Below are 13,990 nucleotides of genomic sequence, written 5' to 3' on the forward strand. Positions count from 1 at the left end.
GGGGATAATCAGCCGCAGTTGTATTTAGCAGGGGCTGGGGGGGAGCAGATGCCGGGCATCACATATTCCCCCTGTGGAAGTCAATGCCACAGTCTTTCAAGGTGCGCACAGTAGTAAACAGGTGAACATAACCGAGTTGGGTACCAACATACATATACATTCCTAAACAACGTATTTACAGATCAAGTATTAGCTTATTCCCTGTACCTGGGGCGCGGGACGCCCTTTGTGCTACGTCCCGACCTTCTAATCTGTACCATGGGGACTCTGTTCTCATTGTGGGTAGTGACTGGATTGGGCCGACTCTGACCCTCTACAGGCTCATTAACCACGGGTGCGAGGGTGTCATGAGACGCTGAGCTCGATGTGGGTGGACCGCCCATAAAGAGTAAGAGCTCCATGGGGTCGAGTAAGGGTATGCCCCCCGGGGATCCCCGCCCTTCCGCCGCAGGTGAGTTTTCTGTTTCTGGTGATACTTCGGAGGTGTAAGGCTTGAGTTGCTCTCTGGACACAACACTGACGGTCCCATCTTGACCTCGGCGGATCTCATAGGTGAACCGTTCTCCCTCCGGGACGCTGATGATGACATAGGGTGCGTTTTCCCACATGGGGTCCAACTTACTAGTGCGGTGATTCCATTTCCTCCAAACAAGGTCGCCCACGTACAGAGGCGTAGGACGGATGGTTGCATTGTAATTCTTTTCTTGGCGGTGTCGGGCGGTTCCCATCCGCATCTCCACCAGTTCTCTAGCCGCTTCAATTCTCCGCTGATGCTCACGGACCCAGTCGTGGAGTGGCAGGAGACGTTAGCGCGGAGGCAAGCTCTAGGTCTTGAGGCAGTTTACTTTGTCGACCGAACATAAGATAGTATGGTGTGAAACCGGTGGAGGAATGTTCCGCATTATTGTAGAGGTAGACGAGTTCGGGCAGCAAGGTCGGCCAACGGGCACGGTCTCCAGCTGGTAGGCTTCTGAGCATCCCAATGAGAGTCTGGTTAGCTCTCCCGCACAAACCATTACCCTGTGGGTGGTACGCTGTCGTACTTGCTTTCTGGCAGCCATAGTAGGAGCACAGTTCGTAGAATAGCCAAGACTCAAAGGCAGGCCCTTGGTCAGTTAGTATGCACTCGGGGTACCCGTGGGGCCTGGCGAAGTGTTTCAGGAATAGTTCGGCCGTAGTCTTAGCAGTCAAGTCTTTCGCAGGGACCGCCACTAAGAGCTTGCTATAGTGGTCGGTCATGGTTAAGGCATAGTTGTGTCCACTGGTGCTGGGCTCTAGTTTCACGTGGTCGAGAGCGACAATTTGCAGCGGACGGTGACTCTTGATGGGGTGCAAATGGTCCTTCTGATGTGCATCTGGGCGTCTCTTCAGGTTGCAGGGGACACAGTCCCAGCACCATCGTTCTACGTCATCATGCAGACCTATCCAGAAGTACCGGGTACGCAAGATGGCTTCCGTTTTTTGTGTACCGACATGCCCTGACTTGTCGTGGTAGGCGGTAAGTAGGAAATTTGCCTGTTTCCTGGGAACAACCACTTGGTTCACTGTCAGGTGAGTACCGGGGTCAATACTGGTACGTACTAAGATGCCTTGTTTCAGGTGAAATTGTCTCCGATGTCGCAGTAACTTTACCAGCTCCGGATCCGCTTCGGCACGTTGTGCCCGGGTCAGTTGGTGGTTACGTCGGAGGAGGGCTGTGAGTTCCTTCAGCACTGGATTCTGTTGCTGGATCGCTTCCCAGTCTACAGCAGGGGCTTCGGACAAATCCGATCGCTGTTGGTCCGTTACGGCTAATGGATCTGAGGTGACCGTCCATCTTTTCTTCGAGGCCTTGAAGACAGGGGCTTCTATTTCTTCCTCAACATCCCTTCCTTCTTCCGCCACATCGGTGGTGGGCAACCGGGACAGAGCGTCGGCATTGCCGTTGGACTTCCCACTCCTGTAGGACAAAGTGTATTGGAAATTGGCGAGCCGGGATACCCATCGCTGTTCAAGGGCGGCGAGCCAGGCAGTGGACAGGTGCGCCAAGGGGTTGTTGTCCGTCATGATGATAAATGGTGTCGCAGTGAGATAGTGTTTGAATTTTTCTGTGACGGCCCAGACTAGGGCGAGCAGTTCCAATTTGAAAGCACTGTAATTTTCGCAATTTCGTTCTGTCTTGCGTAATCCTCTACTGGCATATGCAATTACTCTCTCGCGCCCATTCTGCACCTGAGACAATACGGCTCCCAATCCACGATGGCTGGCGTCTGTGCAGACTTGGAACGGCTGCTCGTAATCGGGATAAGCCAACAGCGGGGCTTCCGTCAAGGAGGTCTTTAACTGGTGGAAGGCCTGTTGCTGTTCTTCGCCCCACTGCACTGGTGACGATCCCCTCCTTTCGCGGCCAGACTGGCCTCTCAGCAATTCATGCAACAGAGCTGCCACTTTGGCAAAGTGTTCCACGAAATGTCTGTAGTAGCCCACGAACCCGAGGTAGCTTCGGACATCCCTAACGGTCTTCGGCACTGGCCAGTCCCGAACAACTCGGACCTTCTCAGGGTCGGGCATCACGCCTTCCGCGCTGATGACATGGCCTAAGTACTGGACCTTGGGTTTGAGCAGGTGACATTTCGTGGGCTTAAGTTTCAGACCACATTTTGTCAGTTGTTGGAACACTTCTTCTAGATGTTGCAAGTGGTCCTCGTAACTCTTCGAGAAAATTATTACGTCATCGAGGTATAGCAAGACCATCTCGAAGTTGTGCTGTCCAAGACAGTGTTCCATGACGCGTTGGAATGTGGCGGGCGCGTTACAAAGCCCGAAAGGCATCCTTTCGAACTCAAAAAGACCCATCGGCGTTGTGAAGGCTGTTTTTTCCATGTCTTCGGGGGCCATCTGAATCTGCCAGTATCCACTGGTGAGGTCAAGGGTCGAAAAGTATGCGGCAGTCTTCAGGGCCGTCAAGGACTCTTCGATCCGAGGGAGCGGGTAGGCGGTAATCAACGCAGAAGCGTAGGCTGCCATCCTTCTTCTTAACGATCACTAGCGGAGCTGCCCATGGGCTGTGACTTTCTTTGATAACTCCTGCGTCTTTCATCTCCGCTATCATTTTTCTCACAGGCTGGTACAAGGCTGGGGGAAGGGGTTGGTGTCTCTCCTTGATAGGAGGGGTCGTCCCTGTAGGAATATGGTGGTACACTTTGTCGGCTCTTCCGAAATCAGAAGGGTATTGGCTAAAAGCTGCTGCATTCCGCCGCACCACTCGTAACACTCCCGTTTTCTGTTCGTTGGGGGTATCTGCGTTGCCGACCTGAATATCAGCCCACTGTGACAGGACGGTTCCGTACGAAAGCACTCGCCGCTTTCGCGTCCCGTTGGCTGCGCACAGAATGGAAGGTCAAGTCACACGAGGCCTGACCACATAGGGGATTCCCGCTTACCGTCAGTAACCGCCTGTTACTGACTCCACCCACTGCGTTGTGGGCGGGTTTATGCTGCCACCACCAAACTCCTAACCTGCCGTGGCGTTTGGAACCATGGTTCTGCTCTGTATGTGCCGACGCACTGCCTTACCACACCTGTGTGGTGCTGACGAATCCCCACTAGCCACTTGCTAGGCCTCTACCGGTAGCTGGCGGAAGGCGGAACTTGGAGACGTTAGGTGCTTCCCTGGACAGCCGGAGGACGGGGCTATGGTTGGCATAACCCTGTAGGTCACAAGATGAAGCAATCTTCTTGAGGCAATTATGTTTATTTGCTCAAATATAGTTCTAAAGAGAACTCTTCCCTATTGCTAGGGGCAACAGCATACAGCAAGATGTTCCAGCAGAATAAGATGGTACAATTACAATACTGGAGGCACGCAGGTCTCCTTTTTATGTCAATTTTCCACACAGTATCACAGGGGGGTAAGCCCTCCCTGTCTTCTCCAACCAATCAGGTTATTTTACAAAATACCAATAAATCACATTTTACAAGGATATAAGTGCAATAAAACAATATCCTCCTTCCTGTCACCCAGACAACGTTTGGTATCAGATTAACATTCACTATTGATAAATTTATCACATAGCTTCAAAATACAAATGTTTCTGTCTCATTCACATCTCCAGGCAAGCCCAGATCCCCCGTGATTAGCACCTCTCTCTAAGGAACTTACACATCAAAAGGTATTGTCATTCACACCTCTCTGCTAGGACAGGGCCATTAGCATGCCACTTCCTACTGACAGGAGATGATTATTCAGACATCTATAGTAAGTGCATTTTTCCCCCTTAAGAGACAGCTGACCATACCTTGAATATAAAATAAATACAGTTAAACATGCAATCCTACAATTGTGCACAGAGCACTACATATGACATGTTAAAACACATCATTAAACAAACTTTTAAACAGTCCGCGCCCAGCGCCGTAAGTACGTTTAACAGTGACGCCAAGCGCCTATTGTCCGCAACATGGCGTCGGGCACTAGGGGTTAACCCCTTCAGTGCCGTGGCGGCCATTTTCCACGTGGCTGAGGCCTCTCCGGCCACACCCACTATGGGGGTTCTTGGTCCATTGTCGACGGCCCCTCGGTCGCCGTCTCTTGGGCAGCTGTGGTCACATCCTGGCCCACAATGTCTTGGAAGTCGATTAAGCTTATTTTCACCACCAGGCAGCGCTTGTGTAGTCTGATAACATAGGGGTGCGGGTTCAATATGCGTACTGGCACTCTTCCGTGTTCCACCTTTGCTAGCGTTCTCGCCACCGCGAAGGGTTGTTGGCCCTCCGAGTCACAGGGTTCCACCAAGGCTTCATAATCTCGTCCTCCTGGACCGATTCTCGCCCTACACCAAATTACATGTTCGGAGTTCGGCCTCAAGAGAATAGACCAGTGGTCGGCGATTCTGGCCTTCCCAACCTCCCCTCGATTGTTGGTGAATTTCTTCTCCCTCTCCAGCAGGTGCACCGTCTGTTGCAAAGCTCTCCGCTCCACCGGGGCTGCTATCTGCATCTCCTGCCGAAGGGCTTCCACGAGCTCATCAGGGCAGTTCTTCAAGACATTCATGCCCAGGATGATGGGAGGTAGGTGAGTGTTAGGAGCAGTGGTGATGAGATACCCTTGCCGGGGTAATGTTGTGTTTCCAATTTTCGTTTTCGCTTCCCAGTAACCCTGATACATTATGGGTTGCCCGTTGCTGGCCAGCAGATGGAGCCAGGTTGTCGGTGGGGACACAATGGCGGCTTCGTCCCAGTGCTGAAGGAACTCTGTGATCCGGATGGTGGAGACTTGCGACCCAGTATCCAACAGAGCTGGCATTTCGGTTCCATTGATCCAGATCTTCAGATGCGGGCACTCTCCGACGTACCTGGACCATTCTTGGGGCAGTGGACCACTTACTGATTCCTCTCCCGAAGGTCGGTCCGTTGCCTCAGGAGTTCTTCGTTTAAAGCAGCCGCAGGGCAGTTCCTTTCGATATGGCCACTCTGTAGACACCCTCTGCATATCGGGCTCCCCTGAGAGTCGAACTGGTCGGTGGGTCTTCGGCCAGATTCTCTTACCACGTCCCAGCGAGGACGACTCCGCCCACCTCGTTCTTGCCGCCATTCTCGACGTCTATTCCTATCTTGATCCCTGTCGAGCTCATCCATCCTTCGGCTCATTCGGGAGAAATTCATTGTCATCTCCGCCAGCTTCTGATTGAGCGTTTACGTAGAATCTGGTCCCGGTGAGGCTTGCGCTTGCTGGAGGACTGCTCCTACTTGGGTTAGTCCGTCTGGCTTCCTGAGCAGCGCGGTTGTAGCTGTCCTCTTCACTCCACTCCGAAGACGCGTCTTTCTCGACATTATTACGCTGATTTTTCCTAAGGATCTGTAGCATAGTCTCTTTGAATTCAGAGAAGGAGCTCCCTGGTTGTTGTCGTCTCTCCATGCGCATTTGAGAGCGAATCGTCTCTCCTCTTGCCCCTTCCACAAACAGGTCTGTTAACGTTCTGTCTATCCCTTTGACTTCTCGTTCATCCAGGGCCTGTATAGCCTTTGCAGCTTCTTGTAGGGCCAACGCGAAGTCTCACAGTGATTCGTCAGGTCTTTGTTTCCTCGCATAAAGGTGGCTCTTTAATTCTGCTATGGTCTGGCAGTCGAATATGGTCACCAGTTTCTTGAAGATGCATTCAACGGTCTTCTTTTCACTGTTTTCCCATGCCTTCACTTCCCGCAGTGCCGAATCCGTCAATTGACCCATCACGATCTCTATTTTCTGTTCTTCGGTTAGTGGGCACAGGCGGAACATGGAATACATCTTGTCTTTAAATTCTTTGAATGTACTCGAACCCGGAACTTGTTTTCCTGCATATGTCGGTAACCATGGTGCTCCAAAATAGTAGGGCATAGTCAACGGTGATGCCGCCATGGTGGTCGTGTTTCTTTGCCCGAGTGACGCTGGCAGCATTCTCCTGCCGGATGCTGATGTGGGGGTAGCGGGAACCCGTGGATCCGTCATCTTGTTCATATCCTGATCGCGGACGCCAATTGTGATACGTTAGCGTACCTGGAGTTTCCCGTCTGTACTGTTGCGGCTGTTCTGGTCGACCTGTTCCCAAGTGCGGCTCCTCCCGGATCTGCGTGGAACAACTGTATAGGATTTGTGCAGAAGGACGGGGATACCCCAGTATGGACAACACCCCCAAAGTGTGTAAGGATTACTACGGTAGGATACAATAACGCAGATTTATTGTAAAAAAAAAAACAAGAATGGGTACTACCCTGGTTAAGTGACTTGGATTCGCAGGTGGGTAAACTCAGTACAATCCACTAAGGCACATTATCTCATATTACATTAGTGATTTAATGAACACTTTTCAACATCAACTTGAACACTTTTCTTACATCAATGGACACGTTATCATATTAGAAATAACTAATGCAAGAGGTCATATTTGAGATACGAATGTAAGAGAATTTCAACATTAAATGAATGGGCCACCGGGTGGCGCTATGAACTCCTATCAGAGTCTCTGACGCTATATAATGTCCTGAAGGTCCAGGTGTGAGTCCACGTAAGGCTCGTAGTAACTCCAAAGGAATATAGGGGTTAGGGATGATACGGGGTTAAATGTTTAGTGACCAGGCATCAGTGGTAACGGGGAGGGTTGCACAATGGATTGGTTGGTGCCGCATATCCGGGTCTTGGTGTGATTTCCAGGGAATGAGTGGACAGGGCTGTCTCTAGATCCTGACTAATATAGGGGGGGGGGCTCAACATGGGGAGCAGGTACCTGGTTCTGTTCGGGGTCCAGATGTGGTTCTCCCTTCCTCTTGGGTGCTCAGGCGCACGGTGCTCCCCAGATCGCAGTCGGCTCCTGCCGCGGCTGCAGCAGCACTTATCCCCTTCTCCTGCGCTGTCTGGCGGCTTGGTCTCCCCTGCCCGCGGCTGTCCTCCACGGCTGGCTGGCGGCTCCTTCTCCGTCAGCGGTAGCGCTGACTCCAGCGGCTGCTCTTCCCTGCCCACGGCTCTCCTCCACGGCTGGCTGGCGGCTCTCTCTCTGTCATCGGTAGCGCTGACTCCAGCAGCTGCTTTCCCTCTTCCACACGGCCGCTGTCAGCGCGGCGGTGTGCAGCATCCGGTCCTCCCGCAAGTGGCTCTCTCTTGCTACCGGTTGGCGGAGGTCAGCCGCGTGTCACACACCGACCATCCTCTCTCCCCTCGGCGCCAACCCCTCCTCCTCCTTCAGCCCGATCCGAGTAATCCAATCACCGGGGTCTGTCTTCCCGCTCCGTAGGACCCATTCTCCCTGGCACTGGGTCCTAGTGTCCTCCATGTGGCTGTGGTTGCCTAGCAAACAAACAGTCCATTAACCCCTGCGGGGATCATCAGCCGCAGTTGTATTTAGCAGGGGCTGGGGGGGGAGCAGATGCCGGGCATCACATATGCATTATGCCTTGGACAGATATAAAGTACCAGCCAATCAGCTCCTAACTGCCATGTTAAAAGCTGTGTTTGAAAAATGACAGGAACTGGTTGGTTGGTACTTTGGGGCAGATGTATTAAGCCTGGAGAAGTGATAAAGCAGTGATAAGTGCAAGGTGATAACGCACCAGCCAATCAGCACCAATATGTAAATTTACAGTTAGGAGCTGATTGGCTGGTGCGTTATCACTTTGCACTTATCACTGCTTTATCACTTCTCTAGGCTTAATACATCTGCCCCTTTATCTCTCTCCAGAGCTTAGCACAAGAATTTCCAAATTAAGGGGGGTACACACGGAAAGATCCGTGTTTAAAATCTAAGCAATCTGACTAGATTGCTTAGATTTTAAGCAGGGATCTGTCGTGTGTATGCCTCCAGCAATAGCGATGCGCGGCCCCATACATCGCTATCACCGGTGCTAGATTGAGCCTGCATGCAGTCTCAATCTAGCGGGTTGCTCTCTTCAGCGCTGTGTGAAGTGAGCGGCCCCCCGTCTCCCCCTCCTCGCTCAGCACACTTTGCGCTGTGCTGCGCGGGGGGAGAGATGTGTGCTGAGCGGTCTGTGTTAAGATCGCTAAGCACACATCTCTCCCGTCAGTACTGGCCTTTACAGCAAAGGCCAGTACTCACCAGCAGATCAGGGGAGAGATGCTAAGCACGGCGGATGTGTGCTGAACGTGCAGGGGGGGGGCACTCATTTTACCCAGCGGGTGAAATGAGCGACCTGCTAGATGCATGCAGGCCAATCTAGCAGCAGCGACAGCGTCGCGCGGGGCCGCACATCGCTATCGCTGTGGTGGGTACACACGGACAGATCTTGCTGAAAATCTAAGCAATCTAGTCAGATTGCTTCGATTATCGCTCCGTGAGTACCCCACTTAACATCTTGTTGACTAAATGATAACTAATCTTACTATGTAAACATACTACTAATGTAATACCCCCAATAATGGAGGTATTACATCTATCGCTCAATATTGTGCTTTTCTGCACATGCACAAGCAGAGAGGAGCCCTGTGATTGGTCAACAGGAAGACTGGCAACAACTGGTAGGAGAGAAAAGGCAGTTGGTCAGTGGCAGTTGGTCTGTAAAAAGTGAGAGAACAGCTCTGGTGGCCATCTTGTGAGGGGGAGACATCAAGGCTAAGTAAAGACACTACAGGTGGAATTAAATTGTTTGAAAAGTCAGTTAGGTGTCTTTTTTCCCCAGACTATTAGATAGGAAAAAACAGACACCCAACTGACTTGTCAAACAATTGAATACCCCCCTACAAGACTAATACAGGAGTCAGAGCAGAAATCTTTACAGTGACTTCCAGCAAAGCCACTGGGCAGGGCTGCTTCTAGACATTTTGGCTCCCAGTGGGAGCATTAAAAAAATGCGCTCCCACCCCATTAGACATTCAAAAAGGCAAAACACCCCCCCTCCTTCACCGTAGACATAAAATCCAGAGAGGGGGCATGGCCTAACTAAAATGGGCGTGTCATCGCTAAAATAGGCGTGACCTCGCAGAAAAAGACTACCTTACCCCTCCAGTTTTTGAAGCTGCAACAACAGACCTCGGCAACGACAGGAAAAAGAAAAAACATTCCACCATATTAAGCCCCACACAGTATTGCCCCTTATTATGCCCCTTGCACCATATAGTACTATACACCGCAATGCCCGTGATACGTTATGCCCTACAGTAAAGCTTCTAATTACTTTTAAATTACCTACTCATTGCCAGGGGTTTCATGCGCTGGGTGTCATGCTCATTAGCAAGAGTTTCATGCGCTGGTTGTCATGCTCATAGCCAGGGGTGTCATGTGCTGGGATCCATGCTCATTGCCAAGAGTAATGCTCGTTGCCAAGGGTAATGCTCATTGCCATGGGGCTCTGCTCTCCCTCGTCCATAGTACTCCACTCGGTGGGGTGGAGTTTCACGGAAAGTTGCGTTTGTGTCGTGATGTCACAACGCAACCGCATCATTTTGCAAAAACTCTGCCCCCCAAGCAGAGTACTAAGGAAGAGGGAGGAGGGGGAGCAGAAGAGGATCCACAAAGTGCTGCAGAGGGTGCCCCGTGCGATCGCACAGCTCGCCCACTGCTAGAAATGGCACTGCCACTGGGGTGTCAGTGGGAAGCAAAAAGGAGAGAAAATAAATAAACACTGCTGTGGCTGTATTTGGAGGAAGAGTCTGAGGAGCAGATCATTTGGGTGAGAATATTCCAGCTGTTATATGCTAATCACACACAAAGGGGGGCATTTATCTTAGATGGTGCTGGGGTGGTGACCTCTCCGATGGTGGTGTCGGTGTTGGCCTCTCATTTGTTGCCAGCTGACCTGTCAGATGGTGTTGGGAGCATTCTGGCTTGTCACATGGTGTTGGGAGCCCAATAGCCTGTCAGTAAATGCGGCGGCCTAGCTAGAGTATCAATTGTTGCTGGAGGCCAATGGCCTGGCAGATTATGCTGGGGGGCACAATGGCCTAGCAGATGGTGCTGGTGCCCTCTAACCTGTCAGCTAGTGGTGTTGGACCCCACGCCAGTCAGATGGAGCTGCTGGGCTGTCTGATGGTCTGTGCCGGGTGGCCCGCTAGTGGCCTGTCTGATAGCCTATGCCGGGTGGCCCATTTGTGTGTTGTCTGATGGCGCCAGGAGCCCACTTGTGGCCTGTTTGATGGCCTGTGTCAGGACGCTTGCTTGTTGTCTATCTGATGGTGCCAGTGGCCCACTTGTAGCCTGTCTGATTTCCTGTGCCAGATGGCTGGCTTGTGGTCTGTCTGATGGAGCTAGGGGCCAGCTTGTTGCCTGTCTGCCGGGTGGCCCGCTTGTGGCCTGTCTGCTGGCCTGTGCTGAGTGGCCTGCTGGCCTGTCTGATGGTGCTGGAGTCTGCTGGCCTTACCTTGGTGGCCCGCTGGCCTGTCTGATGTCGCTGGGGGTCTGCTGGCCTGTCTGATGGTATTGGGGGTCTACTGGCCTGAGCTGGGTGGCCCGCTGGCCTGTTTGATGGGGGAGGCACTCCAAATACCGGCTGTCGGGATCCCGGCGCTCAGCATACCGGCGCCGGGATCCCGACAGCCAGTATACCGACAACTATTCTCCCTCTTGGGGTGTCCACAACACCCCTGGAGGGAGAATAAACAGCGCCACTGTGCCCACAAGGGGTTCTTTTGTGCTCAGCCTGCTGCCAGCATTCCAGCGGTGGGGTCCCGGCGCCAGGATCCCGACAGCCGGCCACTCGTAGTACACCCGTCTGATGCACTGGAGGTCTGCTGGCCTGTGCTGGGTGGCCCGCTGGCCTGTTTGATGGCACCATGGGCCAGCTTGCCTGTGCTGGGTGGCCCGCTGGCCTGTCTGATGGCACTGGGGATCCGATGGCCTATGCTGGATGGCCGGCTGACCTGTCTGATGGTGCCGGGGGTTTGTGGCCTGTGCTGGGTGCTGTCTGATGGTGCCAGGCGTCTGCTGACTTGTGCTGGGTGGCCCGCTGGCCTTTCTGATGGCACCGGGGGTCTGCTGGCCTGAGATGGTTGGCCCACTGGCCTGTCTGATGGCAGTGGGACCAGCTGGCCTATGCAGGGTGGCCCGCAGTCCTGTCTGATGGCATTGGAAGTCTGCTGGTCTGTGCTGGATGGCCCGCTGGTCTCTTTGATGGAGCTGGGGGTCTGCTTGCCTGTGCTGGGTGGCCCGTTAGCCTGTCTGATGGAACCAAGGGTCTGCTGGCCATTGCTGGGTGGCATGCAAGCCTGTGCTGGATGGCCCGCTGGCCTATCTGATGGTGCTGGGGCTCTGCTGGCCTGTGCTGGGTGGCCCACTGGCCTGTCTGATGGTGCTGGGGGTCTGCTGGCCTGTGCTGGGTAGCCTGCTGGCCTGTCTGATAGCGAGAGGGGGTCTGCTGGCCTATGCTGGGCGGCCTGTCTGATGGAGCTGGGGGTCTGCTGGCCTATGCTGGGTAGCCCACTGACCTGCTTAATGGTGAGAGGCGGTCTGCTGGCCTGTGCAGGGTGGCAAGCTTGCGTGTCTGATGGAGCCAGGGATCTGGTGGCCTTTGCTAGGTGGCCTGCTGACCTGTTTTATGGCGCTGTGCTGGATGGCTCGCTAACCTGTCTGATGGCGCCAAGGGTCTGCTTGCTTGTACTGGTTGGCCTGCTGGCCTATCTGATGACGCTGGGGGTCTGCTGGCCTGTGCTGGGTGGCCCTCTGACCTGTGCTGGGTAGCCTGCTGACCTGTCTGATAGCAAGAAGGGGATCTGCTGGCCTGAGATGGTTGGCCTGCTGGCACCGGGGACTGCTGGCCTGTTTGATAGCGCCAGAGTTTTACTGGCCTGTGCAAGGTGGCCCGCTGGCCTGTCTGTTGATGCCAGGGGCCAGCGGGCCTGTGCTGGGTGGCCCGCTGTCCTATCTGATGGTCGCTGGGGCTCTGCTGGCCTGTGCTGGGTGGCCCACTGACCTGTGCTAGGTAGTCCGCTGACCTGTTGATAGCAAGAAGGGGCCGACTGGCCTGTGTGATGGTGCTGGGGGTCTGTTGGCCTGTAGTGGATGGCCTGCTGGACTGTCTGATTGCAAGAGGGGGTCTGCTGGCCTGTGCTGTGTAGCCCGCTGGCCTGTCTGATGGAGCCTGGTGTCTGCTGGCCTGTGCTGGGTGGCCCGCTGGCCTGGCTGGGTAGCCTGCTGACCTGTCTGATAGCAAAAAGGGGTCTGCTGGCCTGTGCTGGGTGGCCCACTGGCCTGTGTGATGGTGCCGGGGGCCAGCTAGCGCTGGTAGTCTGCTGTCCTGTGCTGGCTGGCCTTCTGGCCTAAGCTGATGGTGCCAAGGGTCTGCTGGCCTGTACTGGTTGGCCCGTTGGCCTGCCTGATGATGCCAGGGTTTGCTGGCCTGAGATGGTTGGCCTGCTGGCCTGTCTGATGGTGCCGGGGGTCTATTGGTCTGTCCTTGGTGGCCTGCTGGTTATCTGATGGTGTTGGGGGCCAGCTGGCCTGTGCTGGTTACCCCACTGGCCTATCTGATGGAGCTGGGGTCTGCTGGCCTGTGCTGGGTGGCCACTGGCTTGTGCTGGGTAGCCTGCTGGCCTGTCTGATAGCGAGAGGGGGTCTGCTGGCCTATGCTGGGTGGCCTGTCTGATGGAGCTGGGGGTCTGCTGGCCTGTGCTGGGTAGCCCACTGACCTGCTTAATGGCGAGAGGGGGTCTGCTGGCCTGTGCAGGGTGGCAAGCTTGCGTGTCTGATGAAGCCAGGGGTCTGATGGCCTTTGCTAGGTGGCCTGCTGACCTGTTTTATGGCGCTGTGCTGGATGGCTCGCTAACCTGTCTGATGGCGCCAAGGGTCTGCTTGCTTGTACTGGTTGGCCTGCTGGCCTATCTGATGACGCTGGGGGTCTGCTGGCCTGTGCTGGGTGGCCCTCTGACCTGTGCTGGGTAGCCTGCTGACCTGTCTGATAGCAAGAAGGGGATCTGCTGGCCTGAGATGGTTCGCCTGCTGGCACCGGGGACTGCTGGCCTGTTTGATAGCGCCAGAGTTTTACTGGCCTGTGCAGGGTGGCCCGCTGGCCTGTCTGTTGGTGCCAGGGCCAGCTGGCCTGTGCTGGGTGGCCCGCTGTCCTATCTGATGGTCGCTGGGGCTCTGCTTGCCTGTGCTGGGTGGCCCACTGACCTGTGCTAGGTAGCTCGCTGACCTGTTGATAGCAAGAAGGGGCCAACTGGCCTGTGTGATGGTGCTGGGGGTCTGTTGGCCTGTAGTGGATGGCCTGCTGGACTGTCTGATTGCAAGAGAGGGTCTGCTGGCTTGTGCTGTGTGGCCCGCTGGCCTGTCTGATGGAGCCTGGTGTGACACGCCATGGGCGGCGTTCGCTGTGCTTACCCCTGCGTGCCTGCTGGTCTGTGTTGCGGCCTCCGCCTTCGGTGGTCCACGGGCTCCGGCGTCTGGCTGGCACGGCTCCCGGCGGTTCCCCGGGGCAGGGGCGCCGCCATGACACCTGGCATCATGTGGGCGGGGAGCAGGTGACGTCATCGGACTGTTCCGCCAATCCAGCGGAGGCGGGAGATTCAAAGGCAGACGCCCGGCAGAGCCTCGTC

At 54.6% G+C, this 13,990-nt stretch overlaps 1 long non-coding RNA gene across 1 annotated transcript in view; it reads right to left on the reverse strand.

The window, feature by feature from the left end:
• Positions 1-6,724: 6,724 nt before the first annotated feature.
• The window catches only part of LOC134929398 (uncharacterized), a 42,355-nt gene continuing 35,089 nt past the window's right edge, over positions 6,725-13,990 (reverse strand). The window contains exon 3 of the long non-coding RNA XR_010178560.1: positions 6,725-7,798. This is a non-coding gene — a long non-coding RNA (uncharacterized LOC134929398). The remainder of the gene's footprint in view (positions 7,799-13,990) is intronic.

This window comes from Pseudophryne corroboree, chromosome 1, assembly GCF_028390025.1.
Source record: "Pseudophryne corroboree isolate aPseCor3 chromosome 1, aPseCor3.hap2, whole genome shotgun sequence".
Taxonomy (NCBI): domain Eukaryota; kingdom Metazoa; phylum Chordata; class Amphibia; order Anura; family Myobatrachidae; genus Pseudophryne; species Pseudophryne corroboree.